The sequence below is a fragment of the Aedes albopictus genome, chromosome 1 (genome assembly GCF_035046485.1).
Source record: "Aedes albopictus strain Foshan chromosome 1, AalbF5, whole genome shotgun sequence".
Taxonomy (NCBI): domain Eukaryota; kingdom Metazoa; phylum Arthropoda; class Insecta; order Diptera; family Culicidae; genus Aedes; species Aedes albopictus.
In genome coordinates this window covers 19,433,628-19,459,285 of record NC_085136.1, presented here as the reverse complement: position 1 = coordinate 19,459,285, position 25,658 = coordinate 19,433,628, and the positions used below count along the sequence as shown (strand labels likewise).

Genomic DNA, 25,658 nt, shown 5'->3' with positions numbered 1-25,658 from the left:
ATATCTCTGTTGAGGAGTTGAGTAGGCGACGAAATACCTCTGCATAACAACCATAAGTTTGTTTATCAAAAATAACAATTAGAAAGTCATGTGGGGGTATAAATATGAGAGCTTACAATAAAGAGAGTCATTCGTTATTGAACCGTTAAACCATCAAGAAGTATCATTTCGATCTACGACATCTCAACCATCTAAGAGGTTATGGGTCTTAACTGAAGTTGAAGATTTTGAAGTTGGAATTCTGAAAATCTCGGAAGATTGGTCGGAACTTTGGGTTCGTTTTCAAGATGGACGCTAGCAAGCTCATGATGGAACGCCTGAATAACGCCAATTACGAAGCCTGGAGATTCAGAATTGAAATGCTGCTGATTCGCGAAGGGTTGTGGAAGCACATCTCGGAGGAGGTACCCAATCCGGTCACGAGCGAATGGAAGCAGGGAGACGATAAGGCCAGGGCGACTATTGCCCTGTTCGTTGAAGATAATCAACATCCGATCATCCGGGGTAGCCGAACTGCCAGAGAAACCTGGGAAGCCTTGAAGAAACATCATCAGAGTGTGTCCCTCACGTCTCGAGTCACGCTACTGAAGCGGATTTGCCAGTTACAGTTCCGGGATGGTGACGATATGGAACAGCATCTTCAAGAAATGGATGGACTTTTCTCTCGCCTTTCGAACGCTGGTCAGAAGCTGGACTCCCAGTTGATGGTCGCGATGGTATTAAGGAGCTTACCGGAATCATATGATACCCTAACTACAGCTTTGGAGAGTCGCTCGGATGAAGAGTTAACCATGGACCTTGTGAAGAGCAAGTTGTTGGACGAATCCATGAAGCGCCGAAGACTTCCATCGCGAGGAGAATCGTTGCTGAGAGTGGAGTCCTCGAGGAAGCAAATTATCTGCCATAGCTGTGGAAAACCTGGACATTTCGAGAAAGATTGTCGTATGCTATCCAATGCGAAGGTGGACGAATCCCGGCGAAAGTTCAAACCTAAAGCGAGAACTGTTAAAGAAGATGACCGTCCCGAGGGGTGCTCAGCGTTTTGCTTCGCGACACGTAATGAACCGGATACGATTGATTCTTGGGTCGTGGATTCCGGTGCTAGTACCCACATGTGCGCGGACAGAAACTTTTTCAAGCAGTACGAAACATGCTCCGGATTGACAGTAACGCTAGCTGACGGAAGTGAAGTAGGTGTTTCTGGAAAAGGTTCCGGAATACTGCACTGCGTAGTGGACAAGGACTAGAAGCAGATAACAATCACGGACGTTCTACATGTTCCGAAGTTGGACGCAAATCTGGTGTCAGTTGGGAAGCTAACAGAGAAAGGTGCTGAAGTAAATTTCACTGGAGAAATCTGTAGAATCTCGAAGCATGGACTGGTAGCCGCCATCGCAGTGAAGAAGGCCGGTCTCTATCAGCTGGAATCGTTGAAGAGAAGTGTACCGTTATCTGCTGCGACAGCCAAGCATTCAGAAGATTGCATCCACAAATGGCACCGTATACTAGGACATCGCGATGAAGAAGCTATCCGAAAATTGGTACGTGATGATCTCGTTACCGGCGTGCGAATCCAGAAATGTGAGGTTGACATCGATTGTGAATGCTGCCTGGAGGGAAAGATGACCCGGTTGCCGTTCCCAAAGCAAGCCGGACCACAGTCGTCAAGGATGTTGGAACTCGTACATACCGATTTGTGTGGACCCATGAATACCGTCACTCCAGGAGGAGCCCGATATTTTATGACAGTCATAGATGATTTCACCCGCTACTGTACAGTATATTTCCTACGAAAGAAGTCCGAAGCTGCAGAACGTATGGAGGAGTATATTCGGATGACTGAAACCCGTTTCGGAAAAGTGCCTGCCATCGTTCGTTCCGACGGCGGTGGAGAATACAAGTCACGAAGATTGGACAGTTTGTATCGTCAGAAGGGAATCATCCCGCAGTACACAGCAGCCTATAGCCCCCAGCAAAACGGAGTTGCAGAACGTAAAAACCGAAGTCTCGTCGAAATGGCGCGCTGTATGCTCATCGATGCTGGAATGGGTCACAAATACTGGGCAGAAGCTATAAACACCGCTACGCACATTCAGAATCTACTACCAACCCGAGCTACCGTGAAAACGCCGTTTGAAGCCTGGTACGGGAAGAAGCCGAATTTGAAATACTTGCACATTTTCGGAAGTAGTGCGTTTGTACATATCCCAGACCAGAAGAGGACCAAGTTGGAGCCAAAAGGAATGAAGCTTACGTTTGTTGGAATACGAACAAAGTGTATCACAGCAGAGATGTACGATTCTTGAACGAGGGAAAACTATTGCAAATCAGTCCGAAGTCTTCTGGAGTAATGGAGTACGAGTCAGTCCTGGAACCAAGCAGTCCGAATGAACCGAATACCGACCACGCTGACGAGGATTTTGAAGCAGATGATATGCAATCCACATCAGAAGAGGAAGAATCATTCTTGGATTGTAGTCAAGGAATCGAAATGGAGGATCAACCAGTGCTGTTGCCAGAACCATCTGTGCGACGATCGGAAAGAAGCACGAAAGGATTACCACTCATCCGTTACAGTGAAATCGTCGATATGGTGAAGCCAAATGTCCCCGAACCACGTACTATAAAAGAAGCTTTGGACGGTCCGGAAAGCGAGCTCTGGAAAGCTGCGATTGAGGAGGAGCTACAATCTCACAAGGAGAATTGCACTTGGAATGTTGTCCCCCTGCCATCCGGACGAAAAACCATTGGCTGTAAGTGGATTTTCAAAAGGAAGATGGATGAAACCGGCAAAGTGGTTCGATACAAAGCAAGATTGGTGGCACAGGGGTTCACGCAAAAATTTGGAACGGATTACGACGAAGTTTTTGCGCCCGTCGTGAAGCAGGTTACGTTTAGAACATTGCTGTCTGTGGCCCACCAACGGAATATGCTGATCAAACACATGGACGTAAAGACGGTATACCTGAACGGAGAACTACAAGAAACCGTATTTATGAAACCACCACCTGGATGCGATTTTGGAAATCAAAACCTAGTGTGCCATCTTCAGAAAGGACTCTATGGTTTGAAGCAAGCAGCCAATATTTGGAACAAGAAACTCGATTCGATTTTACGAAAACTTGGGTTCAAGCCTTCGGAAAACGATCCTTGTTTGTACTCAAAGCGCAACAACGACGGCACGATGGCGTACATTGCGGTATACGTGGACGATTTGATTATTGTTTGCAAGTCCGAAGAAGAGTACGAAAACATTTTCAAAAATTTGAATAACAACTTGAAGGTGACATCATTGGGAGACGTAACGCATTTTCTTGGCATCCATGTTACACGATCACAAGACGGCGTATCACTGAACCAGAAGGCGTACATTCAAAAACTACTGACTAGATTTGGACTTCAAGATGCTAAGCCATCAAAGATTCCACTTGACCCCGGCTATATACAGACAAAGGAGGAGGAAACGGAAGCATTGCCAAACAACCACCAGTTCGCCAGTTTGATCGGAGGATTGTTGTACATAGCCGTGAACACAAGACCGGATATAGCTGTTGCAGTATCGATCCTCGGACGAAAGACCAGCAACCCAAGCCAAGTTGACTGGAATGAAGCGAAGCGAGTACTCCGTTACCTGAAGGGAACCATCGACCACGGACTGGTACTAGGTGCGGAGTCTTCTCAACTGGAAGTGTTCGTTGATGCTGATTGGGCAGGAGATTCCAAGGACCGTAAATCAACATCTGGTTTCCTGTTTCGCTATGCTGGAGGAATGATCGGATGGAATGCAAGAAAGCAAGATAACGTAACACTTAGTAGTACCGAAGCTGAGTACGTAGCCATGGCCGACTGCTGTAGAGAACTCAACTGGATTCTTCGTTTGTTCGATGATTTGAAGATTGAAACCACGTTGCCAGTGAAGATCAATGAAGATAATCAAAGCTGCATCAAACAATTGAGCACGCTCAACGTCAACCGAAGATCCAAACATATCGAGACAAAACATCATTTCATCCGACAGCTGAAGCAAGACGGAATCATCGACCCACAATACTTGCCTACCGAGGACATGATTGCTGACATGATGACAAAACCGCTTTTTGGAGTGAAGCTTTCGAAGTTTCGAGACCTGGCAAGGATACTTCCGTCGAGGAGGAGTGTTGAGGAGTTGAGTAGGCGACGAAATACCTCTGCATAACAACCATAAGTTTGTTTATCAAAAATAACAATTAGAAAGTCATGTGGGGGTATAAATATGAGAGCTTATAATAAAGAGAGTCATTCGTTATTGAACCGTTAAACCATCAAGAAGTATCATTTCGATCTACGACATCTCAACCATCTAAGAATCTTTGTAACCAAATGTCCAATCGAAATAAAATTTCTGGACGATTTAACAGGATGCTGTAGCTTTCATTTGGTGCCAAGAGAATTCAAATCGGTTGACAGACGGCTAAGATTTTTAATATGCTACATTTTGTTAAAAATTTCAAAAAGTTTAGTTGTATAACTCCTAAGTTCTTTTCGAAAGCTATCTCAATAACCAAATGTCCAATCGAAATAAAATTTCAGAGCATTCTACTAGGATGTTGTAGCTTTCATTTGGTGCTAAGAGAACCCAAATCGGTTGATAGACGCCTGAGATATTTATCAATATGCTATATGTCAAAAATCTCTCAAAAAGCTAACCTATATTACTTCAAAGTACTCTTCGAAAGATATCTCGGTAACCAAATGTCTGATCGTAATAAAATTCAATAGGGTTCTACGAGGATGTTGTTGCTTTCATTTGCAACTAAGAGAATCCAAATCGGATATCAGACGGCTGAGAAACGTGCGTGACTTTTTTTTGTAACATACGCACACACACACATACACACAAACACACACACACACACACACACACACACACACACACACACACACACACACACACACACACACACACACACACACACACACACACACACACACACACAAACACACACACAAACACACACACACACACACACACACACACTGTTACCGTTTGTAACAGTAAGTCTGTGTATTTGTGTCAATTTGTTTATTCTATTAAAAAAATATATGTTGCATGTCTCCGGATTATTTATTCAAAAATTTAAATTAGCCTAATGCCATAAAAATACCCCTACACGTATTCAAACATATTCACCACACTACAATAAAAGCACCAATAACTATAGTTCAGTGGAAAAGGAGAATTAAAAGGGAAAAGCGAAAAGGAGAAGATGGCTATTGAAAGATAGAGGGATGAGGCAGCGTTAAAGGAATGAGTCAGCCTATTTCTCGAAAGAACCTCATTCGAAAAAGACGTTGAAAAGTCGATGAAGATATAAAGTCCTAAAGTTTTTTGAGTACTGAATTTAGTGAGAAGTTTGTAAACCCTTTTTGAACACGCTTTGTGAGAATCAGGTATGGAAAACCTAAGTGAAAGGATACAGTATTTTTAGAAAGCTAAGGTGGCGTTTTTCCGAACTAGGACCCGTTGGTTTTAACCCTGAATCCGCTTTTGTCCGGTGTTGCGGATAGAGCCGGTGACCCGGAGTTCCCGGACGTGCTCAGGTGACCCGCAGAGCTCGGCCGACGCGACATACCGTCGGGCTCGCTGAGAGTTCCGCCACCGTAAGGCTCCACAACGAAGCTCCAGTGGACATAACCTCATTGTGTCCCCACGCCGAGCATTACTCCGAGTTTATTGCGAATTCGGACCTCACGGAATTCTGCCGAAACCCTTCTACGCCAGGCAACCGCCTTTGTCGCTGGTCCAACCCCCCCAGATCGAGACCAGTACCCACCAAGCGCTCCCGCCAATTCTCCAGCAGTTCCCGGCCGGCCCATAGGTATTTATTTAAAAAGTTCACAACCCACACACACACACAATCATCCACACAGCTCTGTAATTGCTAGGGTAATAAATCTTAAAATTGTAATTCACCAGCTTATCCCTTACACTCACATATCCGAGGTCTGATTAGCCGACTAGATTCTACTCCAGCCGACCTTGAGACCAGAGAGGTGCTCCAGATCGCGCTAGCCAGGAAAAGAGGTTGTTGTAGAACCCGGCCTCACACGACAAGCCGTTGCTCTGCCAAGTTTGCCGAGGTCTTTTGTCCTGGTAGCACGTGTGCTACCCTACCTACTAGTAACAAATGGCGCCCAATTAAATCAATCGAAAAGCTAATCAGATCTCAAAAAAATAATTGGCATTATTTTTTCACACGGAGAGTAGGAGAGACAAATTTAACAAATTTACAGCAGTACACGGTAACTAATCCCATACTTCTGATATAACGGATCCTCTCAGAAGCGGCTTACTAGTGCGCGTACGTTTTCTGAAGAGAGCATTCGAGCAGTTTTTTAGTGAATGAATGAACGAGTGAACGAAGTTTGAACAAGTGCGGCGCGATTAGATCAATTATAAACGGGTCTTGATTCGATGAGTTACTAGGAACAAATTTTGCTTACTGATTGAACGCTACTCAGTATTAGTGATTGCGATATTATCCCGCTAGTGCGGTGGCATAGAATAACAAATTTTCATTTTCTTTATTGATCGGTTATGATAGCTCAAGATGGATCTCAGTACACAGTACCATAGAATGGACGTGTCCCATTTGAGCATAGATGAAGTAGAATATGAGCTTTTCATTCGTAAAATTTCGTACAATTTGAATGAGCACGAGAGCATAAAGCGTCGTAAGTTGAAGGACCAGTTGAGGAAGGAGAGAGCGTCGAATAATCCAGTCTGGTTAGGCGGTGGTACGTCGTCGACCACACCCGATGAACTTCGAGTGATTTTCTCCAAGTTGATTACGATCGGTAGCCTGCTAGAAAGTCCCAAATTGGATGCTAGAAATAGGGAAAAATTGTACACGCGATTAGTGCATTACAGAGTGCGAATCTCACGATTACACTCAGCGTCGGACTCTCACAAGTTCGTAGCAGAGATAGCGAGACTAGAAAAAGAGGTGAATCACATTTGCAAGCAACATTTCGCGGATTTAATATCGGTGAGTGAGGGAGAAGATGTCGAGGTGCAACTCACGAAGGCGTTAGAAGATGTTAGGACCGAGATCGAGGATCTGAATCAATCGATCGCTCCGGTTGAGCCCGACGAGGCTCAGAGTAACGAACGTAGGAATTTTTTAATTGCGGAGAAAGAGAAAGAGTTGCACTCGTCCGTCAGACGTACGGAAGAAATATTAGGACAATTAACAAATTATGAGAATGGACAGGTGGATGATCTGCCAAATCTGTTGAAAGCTTTCAAAGATTTTGTGGTGCAGTCTTCCGAAATGGATAAGAGACGTCGTCAGAAGGAAATAGAAAGGGAACAACAGAAAATGAAGGAAGCAGAACAGCACCTTCAGAATAAAGTGAGACTTGAGAAATTGTTAGCTAGCTTGAATGAAAACCTGAAGAGCGATGCAGTTGTGAAGAAATCTTCCGGTGATTCGTTGCCGTCTGCTTCTGTAGCTTCAGTGGAACCGCGAAATCCTGAAAAAGTAAGATTCGAGTCAGGTAGATCAAGTTCAGTTCGAAAGGAGTTAGTAAGCGAGAAGGTGAGCTCCTCTACGGAGAGCTCCGTCGTTAGCGTAGAACCCCCGCGTAGTAAAGCTAAGAAATCACGATCACGATCATCTCATGCTCCAAGAACTAAGTCCAGCCACAAGCGTGCGTCAGAGAGGAAGGGTAGGAGGAAGTACGAAAGTACCGATTCAGTTTCCGAGAGTGAGAGTTCCAAATCCACGACGAGTAACAGTAGTAGTAGGTCATCGTCGAAGTCGAGCACCGAGAGCTCTTCTGATCACCGACGACACCGTAGAAGGAAGGCAAAGAGGGGAAGGTCAAGGTCGACGAGAAGAGTCCCAATCTCCGAATGGAGGTTGAAATACGATGGTAGAGATGAGGGTAGGAAGCTTTCCGAGTTTCTCAAGGAGATAAAAATGAGAGCTCGTGCCGAGGACGTGAGTGACAGAGAGCTCTTCCGATCGGCAATACACCTGTTTTCAGGTAGAGCTAGAGATTGGTTTCTCGACGGTTACGAGAACCGAGATTTTAGAAATTGGTCTCAGTTGAAACGAGAGCTAAAAAGAGAATTTTTGCCTCCAGACCTGGACTTCCAACTGGAAATCCAAGCGACAAACCGTCGCCAAGGTCGAGGTGAGAGATTTGTGGAATATTTTCATGAAATGCAGAAGCTTTTCCATTCCATGACAAAGCCCATTTCAGAACGTCGCAAATTCGACATTATTTGGCGGAATATGCGACATGAGTATAAAAATGCGATGACTGGTGCAAACATTCGTAGTTTGTCCAAGCTCAAACGTTTTGGTCGTACGGTAGACGAAAATAACTGGTATTTGTACCAGAAATCTTCTGACACCCACAAGTCACGAAACCCTCAGGTGAACGAAATTTCTGGATCCAAAGATCGTTCCAAAAAGGAGTCATCTTCAGGGCACACTTCCACTAGAGTATTTCAAAATTCCAAATTCACCACCAACAAACTAAACAAAAGTGAATCTGAGAAGTCGCGTCAACCAGAACCTGCTAAGGAGGATCGGCAGAAGCAAAATCCTTCCGCGGTACAGGTCGAACCGACTAGAGAACCACTGAAAATTTCACCTGATCAGTACAAACGACCACCTATTGGCGTGTGCTACAATTGCCGTCAATCAGGGCACCACTACAGCGAATGCAAAGAGAGGCTACAAAAGTTCTGCCGAGTTTGTGGTTTCTGCAATGTGTTCACCAGTGCCTGCCCAGTCTGCTCAAAAAACGCGGAGAATTCAGCTTGAGAGGGCAAGCTGAATGTCTTCAGGAAAATCCCTCTGATGCAGATGTTTTGCTGAGCTTGCGAGAAAATGACTTAATTCCTTTCGCCGAAACCGATTCGTATGAATCACCAGAGTTAAACGAGCTCTTCATTTACAACGATGGAGATGCACGGCCTTTCGTAAAAATCCAAATACTGGGAAGGGAAATTATTGGCTTGCTCGATAGCGGCGCGGAACGTTCTGTGTTAGGCAGAGGAGCAGAAAAACTTTTACAGTCTCTCAGAATCACGATCAAACCCTCGACTACCACACTAGTAAATGCAGCAGGCAATAGCATCCCCGTTATTGGCTGTGTAGATTTACCTGTTTACTTTGACAACCAAGTCAAAATTATTCCCATGATCGTGGCACCAAAACTAAACCGACGATTGATTTTAGGAGCGGGAGATTTTTGTAGAGCTTTTAATATTCGTCCCACGGTCCAGACGACTGTGGAAGTAGACGAGATTGAGCAGCCCGAGACCGAACTCATTTTAACCGATCAGCAGATCAATGATCTCGAGAAGGTTAAGAAGATGTTCAAAGTTGCAGTAGATGGAGAGTATCTCGACACTACACCTTTAATCACTCACCAAATCGAGTTCAAAGATGAGTTTCAGAACTCACCACCCATACGCATAAACCCGTATCCCACGTCTCCCCAAATGCAATCAAAAATTAATACCGAACTGGACAAACTCATTTCTCAACAGGTAGTTGAACGAAGTCACAGCGATTGGTCACTTAGTACGGTACCAGTCGTGAAACCAAACGGTGAGGTAAGGCTATGTCTGGATGCTCGTCGTTTGAACGAGCGTACACAGCGCGATGCGTACCCACTACCCCACCAGGACCGTATATTGAGTCGTTTGGGAAAGTGTAGGTATTTGTCGACAATCGATCTCACGAAAGCTTTTCTGCAAATATCACTCGAACCCAAATCACGGAAATATACGGCGTTCTCGGTGCTGGGTAGGGGGCTGTATCAGTTTACCCGATTACCCTTCGGTCTCATCAATAGTCCTGCGACCCTCTCCAGGCTGATGGACGAAGTACTAGGGTACGGAGAACTTGAGCCGGAAGTATTCGTTTACTTGGATGACGTCGTTATCGTAAGCGAAACTTTCGAGGGTCATCTCAAAAGTTTACGAGAAGTGGCACGTCGTCTCAAGAACGCGAACTTGTCGGTTAACTTAGAAAAATCCAAGTTTTGCCTCAACGAACTCCCTTATCTTGGCTATTTACTTACCCCTGATGGCTTAAAACCCAATCCCGATCGCATAGAGGCGATCGTAAACTACGAGCGGCCCACCTCAATTCGCGCCCTTCGACGCTACTTGGGGATGGCGAATTATTACCGCCGTTTTATTAGCAATTTCAGTGAGATAACTGTGCCCCTCACCAATTTGCTTCGCAAAAAGCCAAAGACCATCGTATGGAACGAGCAAGCAGAAAAAGCATTCGTTTCTATTAAAGAATGTCTGATAGCTGCTCCAGTTCTATGCAACCCTGATTTCTCTCGACCATTTCAAATTCAGAGCGACGCGAGCGATACTGCGATAGCGGCAATACTGACGCAGCAGTATGCTGAAGGAGAGAAGATCGTCGCATACTTTTCACAGAAGCTCACGCCCGCGCAGCAGGCGTACGCAGCTTCGGAGAAAGAGGGACTAGCTGTTCTATTCGCTATCCAAAAATTTAGACCCTACATCGAAGGGACTCACTTCGTTGTGGTGACTGATGCATCAGCTCTCACCTACATCATGCGCGGAAAGTGGCGTACCTCATCGCGGTTGAGCCGATGGAGCATCGAGCTGCAAAGCTACGATCTCGAAATAAAGCATCGCCGAGGAAAAGATAACATCATTCCCGATGCGTTATCAAGAGCTGTCGAGAGCATCGAAGTCGAGGACTCAGGAGATCCCTGGTACGCGGATCTAGTGACCAAAGTAAGAGAGTCCCCTGAGGACAATCTCGATTACAAAATCGAAGACGGGAAGCTCTTTAAACTCGTGCCAACTAAAACCGATGTTTTAGACTACACACACCAATGGAAACTGTGTGTACCCCTAGATTTGCGTGGCCAAGTATTGAAGCAAGAGCACGACGATGCATTGCACGTCGGGTTCGAGAAAACTTTAGACCGGGTAAGAAAATTATATTTCTGGCCGAAAATGTCTGCGTCTGTCCAGAAACATGTCCAGCAATGTCGGCTATGCAAGGAAACGAAACCGGCCAATATTTCGCAGCACCCAGAAATGGGGAAACCTAGACTAGTCACCAAACCATTTCAGATTTTGTCCATTGATTTTATTCAATCATTGCCCAGAAGTCGATCTGGCAATGCACACCTCTTAGTTCTTCTCGATTTGTATTCGAAGTGGACTGTGTTAGTACCCGTTCGAAAAATTTCAACCAGTCTGACAATCAAAATTCTTGAGGAACAGTGGTTCCGACGGTTTTCGGTTCCCGAAATCCTTATTTCGGACAACGCCTCTAGCTTCGTCAGCCATGAATTCAAAGGTTTTCTTGAGCGGTACCAGGTGAAACACTGGACGAATGCTCGACACCACAGTCAAGCCAATCCTGTGGAAAGGCTTAACCGTAGTATCAATGCCTGTATCAGAACATACGTGAAAACGGACCAGAGGTTGTGGGACACGCGAATATCAGAGGTGGAGCATGTGATAAACAATACTCTACACTCATCAACCGGTTTCACACCATATAGAATTGTTTTTGGTCACGAAATAGTCTCTTCTGGTGACCAACACATCCGAGAAGTAGACGCGAGAGATTTATCACCCGAGGAACGAGTCGAACAGAAGCAAGCGGTCGATAGCAAGCTCGCGGATATCGTTCGTCGAAATTTAGAAAAGGCACATGAACACAGTCGTCGTAATTACAATCTTCGGTACAATAAACCATCGCCGGTGTACCAAGTCGGTCAGCAGGTCTATCGTCGCAATTTTACACAGTCATCCGCCGCGGATTCCTACAACGCTAAATTAGGACCCACTTACGTGCCTTGTACCGTAGTCTCGCGTAGAGGTACAAACTCCTACGAGTTGGCTGATGATCAGGGGAAGATCGTTGGTATCTTCTCCGCTGCAGATCTTAAGCCAGGAGTCGCAGATTCTGAATAGGTTGTCTAGTCCATGTCTAGGTCATAGGTGTAGTCGGGTCTGTTTTGTCAATATGTATCATAGATTATCACTCGTCATATTTCAGTTGTCCTCGATAAGCAGATGATTCGTTTCGGTACATTGTCTGTTCATTTTTGTAAATTGTCGATCGATCGCTAAAAGTAAACAAAGTGTAGAGAGAGAAATGTTAGGTAGAGTCTCAGGCTTGCGTGTTAGGTGTTTGTGTAGATGTTTTTTCCATAGCCCCCCCAATAATTCCCAACTACCGCCATTGCCATCTAAAAGAGTAGCGTGCTCATTGAAATTGTCGGAATGATAAAAGTGATTAAAACAGCTAAATGCAGACATATTCAATGTGCAAAGTAGCAATTTTAACCGGTTTAGCTCCGCACTCGATTAGGAAGCACATTTGGTAGATTTTCGTCCGCAATAGACCACTAAATTTCCAAATTTTTGCCCACAATTCCGCAACAACACTTAGCACTGCGATCCACACGAAGCTATTTGAGAAGCAAATGGCTATTGTGTAGCTTGAGAGATGCTCTATCAGTAAGCGAAACCGAGAAAGGTATAGGTTGAATTTCTTGCAGTTTAAGAACAATACACCCTCAAAAGCAGTAGGGTAGAAGCGCGTAAAATGGTACTTGTTCGAGTTTCAGGAACGAGTTCACTATTTTGTTGAATTTCGCGTTCAGAATGCTACTTTCAGAATAGTCGGTAAACATGAAAGGTGTTGACTCAAACCTGGGCCTAATTTGTAGGTAAAGTTTAAATGAAAATAAACTTTATCTTTGATAAAGTTTATTTTCTAGAGGGAGTATGTGGTAGTGTTACCGTTTGTAACAGTAAGTCTGTGTATTTGTGTCAATTTGTTTATTCTATTAAAAAAATATATGTTGCATGTCTCCGGATTATTTATTCAAAAATTTAAATTAGCCTAATGCCATAAAAATACCCCTACACGTATTCAAACATATTCACCACACTACAATAAAAGCACCAATAACTATAGTTCAGTGGAAAAGGAGAATTAAAAGGGAAAAGCGAAAAGGAGAAGATGGCTATTGAAAGATAGAGGGATGAGGCAGCGTTAAAGGAATGAGTCAGCCTATTTCTCGAAAGAACCTCATTCGAAAAAGACGTTGAAAAGTCGATGAAGATATAAAGTCCTAAAGTTTTTTGAGTACTGAATTTAGTGAGAAGTTTGTAAACCCTTTTTGAACACGCTTTGTGAGAATCAGGTATGGAAAACCTAAGTGAAAGGATACAGTATTTTTAGAAAGCTAAGGTGGCGTTTTTCCGAACTAGGACCCGTTGGTTTTAACCCTGAATCCGCTTTTGTCCGGTGTTGCGGATAGAGCCGGTGACCCGGAGTTCCCGGACGTGCTCAGGTGACCCGCAGAGCTCGGCCGACGCGACATACCGTCGGGCTCGCTGAGAGTTCCGCCACCGTAAGGCTCCACAACGAAGCTCCAGTGGACATAACCTCATTGTGTCCCCACGCCGAGCATTACTCCGAGTTTATTGCGAATTCGGACCTCACGGAATTCTGCCGAAACCCTTCTACGCCAGGCAACCGCCTTTGTCGCTGGTCCAACCCCCCCAGATCGAGACCAGTACCCACCAAGCGCTCCCGCCAATTCTCCAGCAGTTCCCGGCCGGCCCATAGGTATTTATTTAAGAAGTTCACAACCCACACACACACACAATCATCCACACAGCTCTGTAATTGCTAGGGTAATAAATCTTAAAATTGTAATTCACCAGCTTATCCCTTACACTCACATATCCGAGGTCTGATTAGCCGACTAGATTCTACTCCAGCCGACCTTGAGACCAGAGAGGTGCTCCAGATCGCGCTAGCCAGGAAAAGAGGTTGTTGTAGAACCCGGCCTCACACGACAAGCCGTTGCTCTGCCAAGTTTGCCGAGGTCTTTTGTCCTGGTAGCACGTGTGCTACCCTACCTACTAGTAACAACACACACACGCACACACACACACATACACACACACACACACACACACACACACACACACACACACACACACACACACACACACACACACACACACACACACACACACACACACACACACACACACACACACACACACACACACACACACACACACACACACACACACACACACACACACACACACACACACACACACACACACACACACACACACACACACACACACACACACGTTGATTGGTATATGAGACTCGGATCGAAAGTCGGTTTTTCGAGCGGTATTTATACCCTTCTTATGGGTGTAAGAAGGGTAAAAACGGTAAAAACAACAGATTAACTGATGGAAAAATTGCACCAATATGAGTTTCACTACCAGTCATTTTGTCTCTGTCCTACCGCGGATTTACAGTTGAGTCTCCTATAAGACGCTGCCACCAATTTCACGCCCACCGCGTTTTCCACGCTGTCTTCTAATCAATTTAGTTCATTTTTTGTACGTGATGAGCCTATAGTTACCACTAACTGCTCTCAAAAAAAGCAGCTAAATGGATGCAAGGCAGCTGAGAAGATGTGATGGGCGTAAAGTGGGTGGATTCGGCGTGTTTTGTCACCCAAATGTGCGTTAAATGTCAGAACATTAATATCGAAAAGTTATTTTAAGCATAACTGGACCGCATGATCCACCTTTGAGAACCTCTACCATGATCAAAACAACAACATAAAATCGAAAGGTGACAACGGTGCACTCACACAAACTCACCACCTACCACCCCATCGCTAACCACGCCACCCACCCACTTTTGCATCAACCCTTCGCCCGGGCGCCCGCCCGGCACACACACACAAAGCTTGTCCGAATCAAAACATCACCACACACTCTCAAACCGCCGCGTCGTCGCACGAATGTGTGGGTGTTGCGCATCAAGGTTTGCACTAGTGTTCGTGCCTCTTCCGGCGCGGCTCGGCTGCGGCAGCAGCATATCCTTTCCCGAGCATCGAACACCATCCAGCTCAATCCATCGGCGACAGTCAATCGAGTTGGACGTGTTTTTCTCAGGTGTAAAAACTTGCATCAGCGGTTTGTTTGCTTGCGCTTTTGCAAGTGTGTTGTGCATCAGCCATCATCAGCAGGTTCAGTTTAGTGTGTGATCATCCGAAAACGAAAACGAAAAAAAAAACAGTCGTGTTTTGACGCGTGTGCGAGCCGTCGAAGGAGCGAGCGAAAAAGAAGTCCGGTGCGGTCGGTCTTCTTGTTGTAGTTGGTGGTGCTGTTTTTTTTTTGCACGGAGCCCGAAAATCTGGTATAGCGCTATCCTTGTTGCGCACCCGCTTGGGAGAGCGGGTCAGCGGTCGGAAAAACGTGTGCGAGCGAGTGAAATTACGCAGTATTTTTCGGAGCAGTCAGTCAGCCAGCAGACGGACGGAGATTCTCGAATCGGACGGTTGATCTTGTGAACGAGGAGTTTGTGAGTGCGTTGGAAAAAGTGGAAGTTTCCCGAAATTTTGAAGCAGTGACATTTTCCGGGTGAAAAGTGTGGAAATTAAGCGCAAATTGTGCAAATCCGGTGTTTAGAATAAGAAAAGAGTTCTGGAGCGATTACGGCGGCAGGATTAGTTGAAGGAGAGAGAGAGTGTGATTACCGTGCGAAGTGGTGGATTTGGCTGCTGGGGAAGTTCTGGAAGAACAATAACTGACAGCCGGCCTTTGCTGAGGTTTCAAGGCCGGAGGACATTTTGTTTCGAGCGTCGCGATTGATTCGATGTTATTGTAAGAAAAACAATCCCTATCCAGTGTTGGGAGTGGAAGTGAAAAAGAGCAGCTACGGTAAAAATTAGGCAATCGTCCGACTCAACGCGAAGGAAGCAGCAGAAGAATCCGAAAATAGCTTGAAAAGTGCGTTGCTTGTCGTGTGGTGAGGTAGTTGGGTGTCGGAGGAATCTTCCCGGTAAGCTCGACTGACAACATAGTGTGCCGGAGGAGAGAAGCGCAGGGATGAGGCAAGAGAAGCGGCGACGTTGGTACTCGACATAGTGCAGGAGGCAGTGCAGTGCACAATGTTCTTATTTCTAGCGTAACATTTGAAAAGGGCCTATCTGCAAAATGTAAACAAACCCGATTTTTCACTATTCCTATCAATATCTACCTAAGCTATCCCATAACACCTTAATCAATGAGAAAAGAGCTATTTTACCCGTATTTTAAATAAATTTTAAAAGGGCCTATCTGAAATTGAATAATCTTTTAGGGCCTAACTGCATTCAAAAGGGCCTAACTGAAAATTACCTTTCAAATCAGATAGGCCCTTTTGTAAATTTTGATTATTTTTCATATTGTGACACCGGAGCTTTACGGTTTTCGGATGTAGAAAACATACACTGTAGAACTGTGGTCTAGAACTAACTTTATTACTAATGCTAAGCCTTATATATATATGAATGAATGTACAATACATTCTACCTGATTTGACTCATTATCTTTTGGGTCCCTTTCTTATTATCTCTACTTTGTTATCGCCGCCACTATCGGTGCGTCACTATTTTCATTACAATTTATGGGTCTCTTTCTTGGTCCTTCGTAGAAGATTAGTTTATGACGTAATTGTCTTGGGTAGCAGAGAATTATCAACTATGCGCATATTGCAACTAACAATATGCCATGCGGTGCGCTGTATAACTTAAGGAAAATGACAACTTGAGTTTGAAATGCAAATTGATTGATTCGCGTTCGTTACATTCCGGACCCCGTAAATCTACTAGATTTACAATAATAATTGTCGATAAGCGATTTATTACTTATTATATGAAATGATATTAATATTGTCTTTTTACTTAGGACTAGACATTTGTGTTGAATTTTGGATACACATTTCCTCTATACAGGTTCATTTCTGTTTCTTCTGTTTCATTGTTTGGTTGTTGATTCTCTTCTGAACATCTATTATTTTCCATTTTGTTTACCGTCTCCCTTCTAATGTTTTTATGCGACAAAAAATTAGTTAATGAGTCCCAGAATGATGCTATTAGTTTCCAACTGAAACCATAGATGTCATATAATATCTGACTATGTATGATTGTATCAACAATAAATTTTAAACCTCGAGCGAATAGGTAAATACCGATGAATGTTGACGTAGTGTTTCCCAACCATGTGCTCCAAGACAACACTTTGTTCCAGTACTTATGTATTGCACCATCAATTATTTTCTCAGATAATAAAGCATCAAATCTAAAGCCTTGAGTATTAGGATTTTGTCCAGCTAAAATTTTATAAACTACAGAAGATGCTACACGTCTTTCGCCTTGTTCATATATCATGTTCCTCATTTTGACCAAACTGTTGGAATCATAAACCCCACTCTCCATTAAGTTTGGCAATGGCGTGTATGACCAGCTGGTAACAATATCAGTTGATAGTTTACTTGGCGCAGTGGTTTCTCGTAATCTTCCATCTGTGGTGTACCATCTGCTCCCAAATTTGAATTTGGCAGGAAGTAGAGGAGTACACTCTATTTCTGTTCCTAATGTTTGTAAAACGCGTGTAACTGGAGCTAAAAACATTGACACATTATTGTAAAAAACGGGAATTTCTTGATAACATTGCTCAGTAAATCTTGGTGTAATGTAAACAGGTTTACACTCCAAAACGTGCAAAACTTCGCCAGCGACTACTGCTGTGTAACCATTTCTCTTCATTATGCTGCTGACGAATTCATTCGGGTTAAGCCTAGCCAGTGTAAGCTTAGTTTCTAAAAGAACTTTATCTAACTTACACATTTCAGCCATAACCATATTGTAAATATCATTTAAAGATTGACCAATATAACTTTCTACAAGAGTAATTTTGGAATTAAAATAAGTAAACAAATCCAAATTTTTTCCACTGTTTGCTTTTCGTGTAAATGGAGATCTAATACTCTCTGTTTCAATTATTAAAATTCTAGGATGATCAGTAGTAAATCCGTTGTAACCACAAATGCGAGTATCTTCTCGTGTTTTGATCGAAAATACTTGCTTTTCTGAAATAGTGCTGTAAACCACTGAATGAGTTTGCTTTATATTACCCTCTAAACTTGTAGTTTTATTGACAAGTCCTTCATAAATTACTTCAAATTCAGTTGTTTCACAGGACTGATTCAAGTCTACATTCCAGGTCAAATAACCTTCTTCGGAATCTAGACATGTTCCAATTGAATACGAACACATTAAACCATTTTTCAAATATATCTGATCATTTTCAAGGTCAATATTTGCAATATAGTCGTATAGAGCAATCTCGTACTCATAATAAACTAGTGCCCCAGTCCATGTATAGAATGGTGTACTATATGTGCCTCCGTTGCATGAATTTCCAGTCACGCTACCTACAATAAGCGTTTCACCCCTTGTAGTGGAATTTAACTTCAGCTCATTAATTTGTCTGTCATGAGTCAGCGATACAATTCCTAAAGCGTGTACCTTTGTACATTCTTCTGAATTGAACTCTTTGACGATGTAAGAATATCCATACTGATAATCTGAAGTATGCGAAAATGCTCCACAATGTCTTATGGACCTTCGAATTATTACCTTACATTGAAGAACTTTAGTTAAACTTTTTACATTCCTTTGTAAAACCTGTATTGTTATTTCTGTTGAACTCAAATTACTTTTCTGAGGAATACAAGAAGCTACATCAAGAAGCGAGTAACTTGTCATGTTTACCTCTGGGTTGGCACAATCAAATGCTATCAATCCTCTAGTTTCGAAACCAAAGATTAATGTAAACATGTATACAAGCAACATAAACGATATGAAGTTACTAGGATTTTTTGTTCTTATGGTTTTATTCGAACGTAGATTGCACATTTCTTCATGATCATCTTGATTCGGGATTAAATCTGGTGAATCTAGTTTCTTCGGTTCTGAAAGTGGAATTGTGTCATGACTTCCTTGAAAGTTTTGAGTTTGTTGAAATAAATCATCATTTGTTTCTAAAGATGGCTTTATATATCTCCATTGATCCATTGAAGTTGTTTCTAAGATTTCAGCAACTCGATGAGCTACGAATTGCTTATACCGCCTATGCTGACTATTAATCCAGGCTAGGACAGTTTGACTGTCTGACCACATGACGCATTTTGAAATCGAAATTCTTAATTCTTTCTTTACGGTATTCAACAATCTTATCCCTAATATTGCTGCTTGCAACTCTAAACGTGGTATGGATAACATTTTATTCGGTGAAACTCTTGCCTTTGCTGATACTATATTCACATCAGTGCCATTTGCAGTAACACTTCTCAGATACACAACGGCAGCAAAAGCATTTTCCGAAGCATCTCCGAACATATGCAACTCATAAAACAATGCATTTTTCAAGGTCATACATCTTGGAATCTTAAAATGGGTGACAAGTTTAAGCATATCTATCCAAGAGTTCCAAAAATTTGATAAACTATCTGGTAACTGGCTATCCCAATCAGAAGATTCTTTATGCCATTTTTGTAAAAGAATTCTACCATGAATTGTGAAGTTCGAAATTAACCCTAAGGGATCGTAAATACTCATTACAAACGAGAGAGTTTCTCTCTTTGTAATCAACCTTGTGAATTCCAATCGATCAAGTTTTAATTGAAATTCGATCAAATCAGTTGTTGTATTCCAATAGATACCCAATACTTTATCAGTTGGTATTTCTTTATTCTCGAACCATTTTATTTCTGAAACATGAAGTCTTTCTGAAGGAATAACGTTGGCAAGCTGTTGCGAATTTGTAATAAAATTTCTTAGATGAAATCCAGCATACTGTTGAATATTTATAACACCCTGAACAACTTCAGATGCTTCTTTAATTTCATCAAAGCTATCCAAATAATCATCAACATAAAAGTTATTTTCAGAAGCCTCAGAAGCCTTTGGAAAATCATCCTTAAAAAGCTGTGCATTATAATTTTTCACTGCTTGAGCACAAGCAGGAGAACACGTTGATCCAAAAATCATTGATTCCATCACATATACGCTCGGATCCCTATCGGCCTCACATTGTCTCCAAAGGTATCTTTGTGCAGGCTGATCTTCCATAACAATTTTTATTTGCTGAAACATTTCTTGTATATCCCCTGTAACAGCGATTTTGAACTCTCTGAATCTTAGCAAAACACCGAACAAAGATTTTACTGTGTCAGGACCGGAAAGCAGTGCTGAGTTAAAAGATACTCCTTCTACTGCTGCAGCTGCATCAAAAACAATTCTTGATTTAGGTGGGACTTTGTTTTTATTTGTCACAATAAAATGAGGCAAATAATAGGTGTTTGGATGTTCCTGTAGTAGCTCACGTGGGCTAAGCTTACGGGCATAACCCTTTTTAACAAATCCTTCAAATGACTCAATTGCCCATTTTCTTAGCTCTGGTTTCCTAGCTAATGTCTTCTCCAGTATTTCCAAACGTTTGAAAGCATTATTAAAACTTGGAGGGAAACTCATGCTTTCAGTTTTCCACAATAATCCTATTGAGTAATGTCCGTTTTCATATTTAATTGTATTTTTAATAATTGATTCAGCTCTTTCTACTTCTGCTGATTTTGGTAATTTATTAACGACGTTGACTCCAAAGTTTTCAGTAGAACAATAATTTTCAAAAATTGCTCTTAAATCTGTACTTTCATGCTCTCTAATGCAAAAAGAATATGAAGGCTCACCTCTATATACCTTACCGAAAATCAACCATCCTAGTTTGGTACGCGCTGCCATCGGCGAGTTCTCGTCACTTATCCTTCTGTCGGTCGTCAACAACAAATGAGCGTGCTCCATACCAATTAAAATCGTGGGCTTGGCGTTGACGTATCCCTGAACTGGAACATCAGCTAAATAAGTGAACTCCTTCTTCATGTGTTTAATATCCAATGTTTGCGTTGGAAGTTCAATGTCCTCGATGGTCCTGACATCCTTCATTGAATAAGTTTTTCCTCCATGTCCGCGTATCCACAGCTGTACTCTTCGGCTAGGTGATTCCTTTGAAACGTTCTGCGTCCAGGTTAATTCCAGTGGTTCTGACCGTCCATGGAGCCCAAGTTTATCCGCTACCGATTGATCCAAAAGGCTTAATGACGAGCCGGGATCAAGGAAAGCGAATGTTTCCAAAGAGAGGTTTCCATTCTGCAACGTTACTGGTACTATTTGATAATATACCGTTGATTTTCGACTTCCATGATGATTATTGTTAGTTTTGTCCTTCTCCAGATTTTGATTTTCCTTGGGTTTCTCGACGGCTGCTTTATGCAATAAACGATTGTGCATTCCCTTGCAACCGTCTATTTTGCATTCTCGCTTGCTTCTGCAAAACTTACTACCGTGTCCTTTGTTCAGGCAAGAAAAACACAGTTTCAATTGTTGAATTCGTTGTTGCCTTTGCTCAACATTGAGGTTTTTCAATATGTTGCACTTGAACGTTTGATGCTCATGCTTACAAATGTTGCACTGCATTTTTGAAGGATTGTTATGAATATTGATTCTGGGCTTTTGTTCCTTTCTTGTAGGTGGTGCTAATCTCCGTAATGTCGTTGCGTGAGTTTGCAGCCACTTATTCAAATCATGGAGAGTTGGCTGACTGACATTTCTTTGAAGCGCTTCTGTCCATGTTATCTGCATACTAAATGGTAGCTTTGATACTATGTCAGTAATTAACCGATAATCATGAAGGAATTCTGGCTTGGCCAATGTTTCCATTGTCACAACCAAATCGTCCAATGCGTTAGCAATATCGATAGTATGGAGTTTGGGTTGATTCAATGTTTTTATCAGCTCGTTCAATAATTGCTGATAAATAGCCTCCGGTCTCCCATAAATTTCTTCAAGCCGTTGCATTATTCTAGGAACATTAGCAGCCCCTATCATCAAATTTGACACGCTCTTGGCAGCTTGGCCATACAGAGCTTCTTCCAATCTTGATAAATTTTCGAGATTGGTAAATCTACCTTCGGCAGATGTGTCCTTAAAAATGCTTTTGAATTTCGGCCATTCACGAGCCTCTCCACTAAATTTTGGAAGCTTGATTAATGTTTGCCTCGTCGCATTTAAAGAACCTTCAGACTGACGTCTGTTTGCCACATCTTGTTGAATTTTCAGCGATTCATTTAGCTGGTTCGCTAAATCAAACTTCACTTTTACGTCCAATAATGTCGCTCGTTCGATTTCCAGATATTCGCATTTGGCGCAAAGGAATCGCTCTTCTTGTGACGGCGTATGCTTAAGGTGCACACAACTAAGGTGGAACCACCTATCACAATCGTCACAAGACACCATATTATCCTTGGTGTCAGCTTCCTTGCATAAACGGCAGTTTCCGTTCTTATTTTCCACGAATTGGAACATAGCTTTTGATTTTGCCATCGCAAATGTTCACTTTACTCTCACCTGGTTGTTTGCTGCTACTTTGCTTCTCTGTTTCCTTTTGCCGGATCTGCGCGTTCACTTCTGATGACAGCTTCTAAAGGTATTTCCAAACCTTTTTGTTAATTCACACACTGCAGTTTCACTATTTTCAAAAATGTCCAATGTCCTAGTTTCACTTGAATTACCACTCTGGGTTTTAATATTCAACACACAAGGTATTTTAGACACGATTCGTGAATATCTATTCACAACTTTCGAATGTTTGCCACTATTGGCTCAAGATTTGTAACAGTTAAATTTTGTGACAATGCACAACACTCAGACTGCACTCCTGGCGACAGTAAACCACGTTACAAAATCAATCACTGTAGCTATTTATTACGACAACTTTTTATATTGTCGGAGTCCTTTCCACTTATTCTAGTTGATCTCCGCGCGCCGGTATCACTGCACAATTTCAACACAACGTCGCGAGTACTTTCCTCTCTGGTAGTTCACCAAAATGTGACACCGGAGCTTTACGGTTTTCGGATGTAGAAAACATACACTGTAGAACTGTGGTCTAGAACTAACTTTATTACTAATGCTAAGCCTTATATATATATGAATGAATGTACAATACATTCTACCTGATTTGACTCATTATCTTTTGGGTCCCTTTCTTATTATCTCTACTTTGTTATCGCCGCCACTATCGGTGCGTCACTATTTTCATTACAATTTATGGGTCTCTTTCTTGGTCCTTCGTAGAAGATTAGTTTATGACGTAATTGTCTTGGGTAGCAGAGAATTATCAACTATGCGCATATTGCAACTAACAATATGCCATGCGGTGCGCTGTATAACTTAAGGAAAATGACAACTTGAGTTTGAAATGCAAATTGATTGATTCGCGTTCGTTACACATATTTTCCAATAATTTTTAGTAGTTCTTTAACTTTCCTTGAATTATAGATGAAAATAAATCCAAAACATTTCAAATTAGCTAAAATTAAGAAAAAATAAAAGGGCCTAACTGAAAATTTTCCTTCAAATCAGATAGGCCCTTTTGCAAATTTGGGTTATTTTTCATGTTTTCCAATAATTTTGAGTATCTCTTCAACTTTCCTTTAATTATCGATAATAATAATCCAGAATAATTAAAATTAGTTAAAAATAAGAAAAAATATAAAAGGGCCTAACTGAAATTGCCGACGATAAAAGGGCCTAACTGATTTTTAGATTGTAAAAGGGCCTATCTGCCGTTCGAATAATATAACGTAACCTCGATATAACGTAACTCGATATAACGTAACTTTTACCTCGATATAACGTAACTTTTTTTTGGGTTCCAACTTTTCATTATTTAAATAATTCGAGTGATTTACAAAATTATCTATATGACATTACACCCCTCCTGGAACTAAGCCTGCTGCCAGTTATGGGTTATACGACTAATTTCAAAGTTTTATAATAGTTTTCGGTGCCACAGTTGATGAGAAATGCTATATAGCTCTTCACAGAACAAACATTACATCTTCTACTCATTATTGACATTACATCCCTACTGGAACATAGCCTTTAAACTCCAAACGAGATGACAGTAGACAGCATTGGAAGTGAACTTGATTTCGTGTGATACCGGGTGTAAGAATACCAGTATCGGTCGCTTTGTCTTAGAGTAAATTTTGCAGAAAATCACTGGAGAAATTCTCTGATAAATCCCTGGAGGAACTTCTTGAGAAATCACTGGAGAAATTTGCGAAGAAATCCTTAGAAGAACTCTTGAAGGAATTCCTAAGTAAATGGCGGTACTCCTGGAGGAATGCCTGGAAAAAAATCGTGCTTTATTCTCGGAGGAATTTCTACCGCAATAAAAACAGTTATTCCTGGCAATATTCAGGGGCAGTCTTTAATTACATAAGGAACTTCTGTATAAATCTCAGCAGGAACTTCGAGAAAAATTCGTGCACTGGTGGAATCCTAGTTGGATTTTCAAGAAGGTTCACAGTGAGAATCCATGGAATAAAACTCAGGTTGAATTCCTGAAGTAATTTAAAAAAATCCTTGGATGCATTCCAGGAAGAATTCCTGATAAAATCGAATAAGGAATATCTGGAGGAATCTTTGAAGAAATTTCTAGTGGAATTGTATCTGTTATTCTTGGAGAAATCCTTACAATGCCAGGGCCCGTGGCGTAGTGGCTACACGTTTGCTTCATAAGCAGATGGTCATGGGTTCGATCCCAGCCCCGGCACTTTCGTCAGTTGCTCTTTCCCCCTGAGAGCGGCTGACACTGACCCTCTTCTGAGCCAATGGCTCAAATGGACCCGGATACTTGGACATCGGCGAACGACAACTCATAATGGACCCCCAATCGGACTGGAAACAGGAACAACCAACAGCCATACATCAGCTTCCTCGTGTTCATTATTCTACCATGATAGGGTAGAAAGTGAAAGCAGCGCAACGGCAACCAGTTGGATAATGTAGAATTAGAATAGAATACATTTAGGCGCTGTACAAATTGTAAATACAGCTTCCAATTGGAATCGCTCACGCAGTGCCCTAGTGGACGAAAGAGCTTTAGGTTTAAACAAAATCCTTACAATATTTGTTTAAAGAATTACTTCTGCATCTCAGAAGGATATTTCCAAGGAATCTCTGGAGAAATCACAGAAGTTTTTCTAGCGGAATCTGAAGAGGAAATCTTTTGGAAACTCCGTCAAATTGTGCGGGATGAGTTGCAGCAAGAATACCTGGGTGAATCATAGAAGAGTCACAGCGGCGCAGGTTTTCATGACGCAGAAGTCACTGCGATTTACTTCTAGAAAGTATGAATTCATTTGTTAGAAGTAAGTCACAGTGACTCCTGCGCAACAAAACCTACGCCGACGTGAGTCTTCTGCAACAAATGTGTTACAGTAAGGACCCGATTTTGTCATACCTCATAGATGTCATAGATGCAGAACATAGAGGGATAAAAAGTTTGAAAAACTGATCAGGTTTTTCAGGGAAATCCAAAAGTGTGTTCTGAAAAGCGGCTGACAAAATCGGGTCACTAATGTACTTGGAACTCTTCGAACAGGAATAGTTGAAATATTGGAACTTTCTAGATGATCCTTGCAGGAGTGACTGGAGAAATCCTAGTAGAAATTTTAAGAGGAACGACAGAATTAAACCTTGAAAATATCTTGGACAGAATAAATCTTGAAAAGCAATTCTCTTTGGGGAATCCTACAGAAATCCCTTGAGAAACCACAAGGAAAGTTCGTGGAGGAATCATATCAAGAACATCTGGAGCAATTAAGGCAGGCGTTCCTAAAGATATCATAGCAGATATAAAA

At 42.2% G+C, this 25,658-nt stretch overlaps 2 protein-coding genes across 3 annotated transcripts in view; both read left to right on the top strand.

Annotated features, from left to right (window-relative positions):
- LOC134284823 (uncharacterized) overlaps positions 1-25,658 on the top strand; it is a 496,062-nt gene that overhangs the window by 458,161 nt on the left and 12,243 nt on the right. The window lies entirely within an intron of this gene.
- The window catches only part of LOC109408930 (programmed cell death protein 4), a 76,011-nt gene continuing 65,312 nt past the window's right edge, over positions 14,960-25,658 (top strand). The window contains exon 1 of one of the 2 annotated variants that reach the window (XM_019682326.3): positions 14,960-15,908. The gene's annotated coding sequence lies outside the window, so the exon portion shown is untranslated. The remainder of the gene's footprint in view (positions 15,909-25,658) is intronic. The other variant, XM_019682325.3, reaches the window with a different exon arrangement.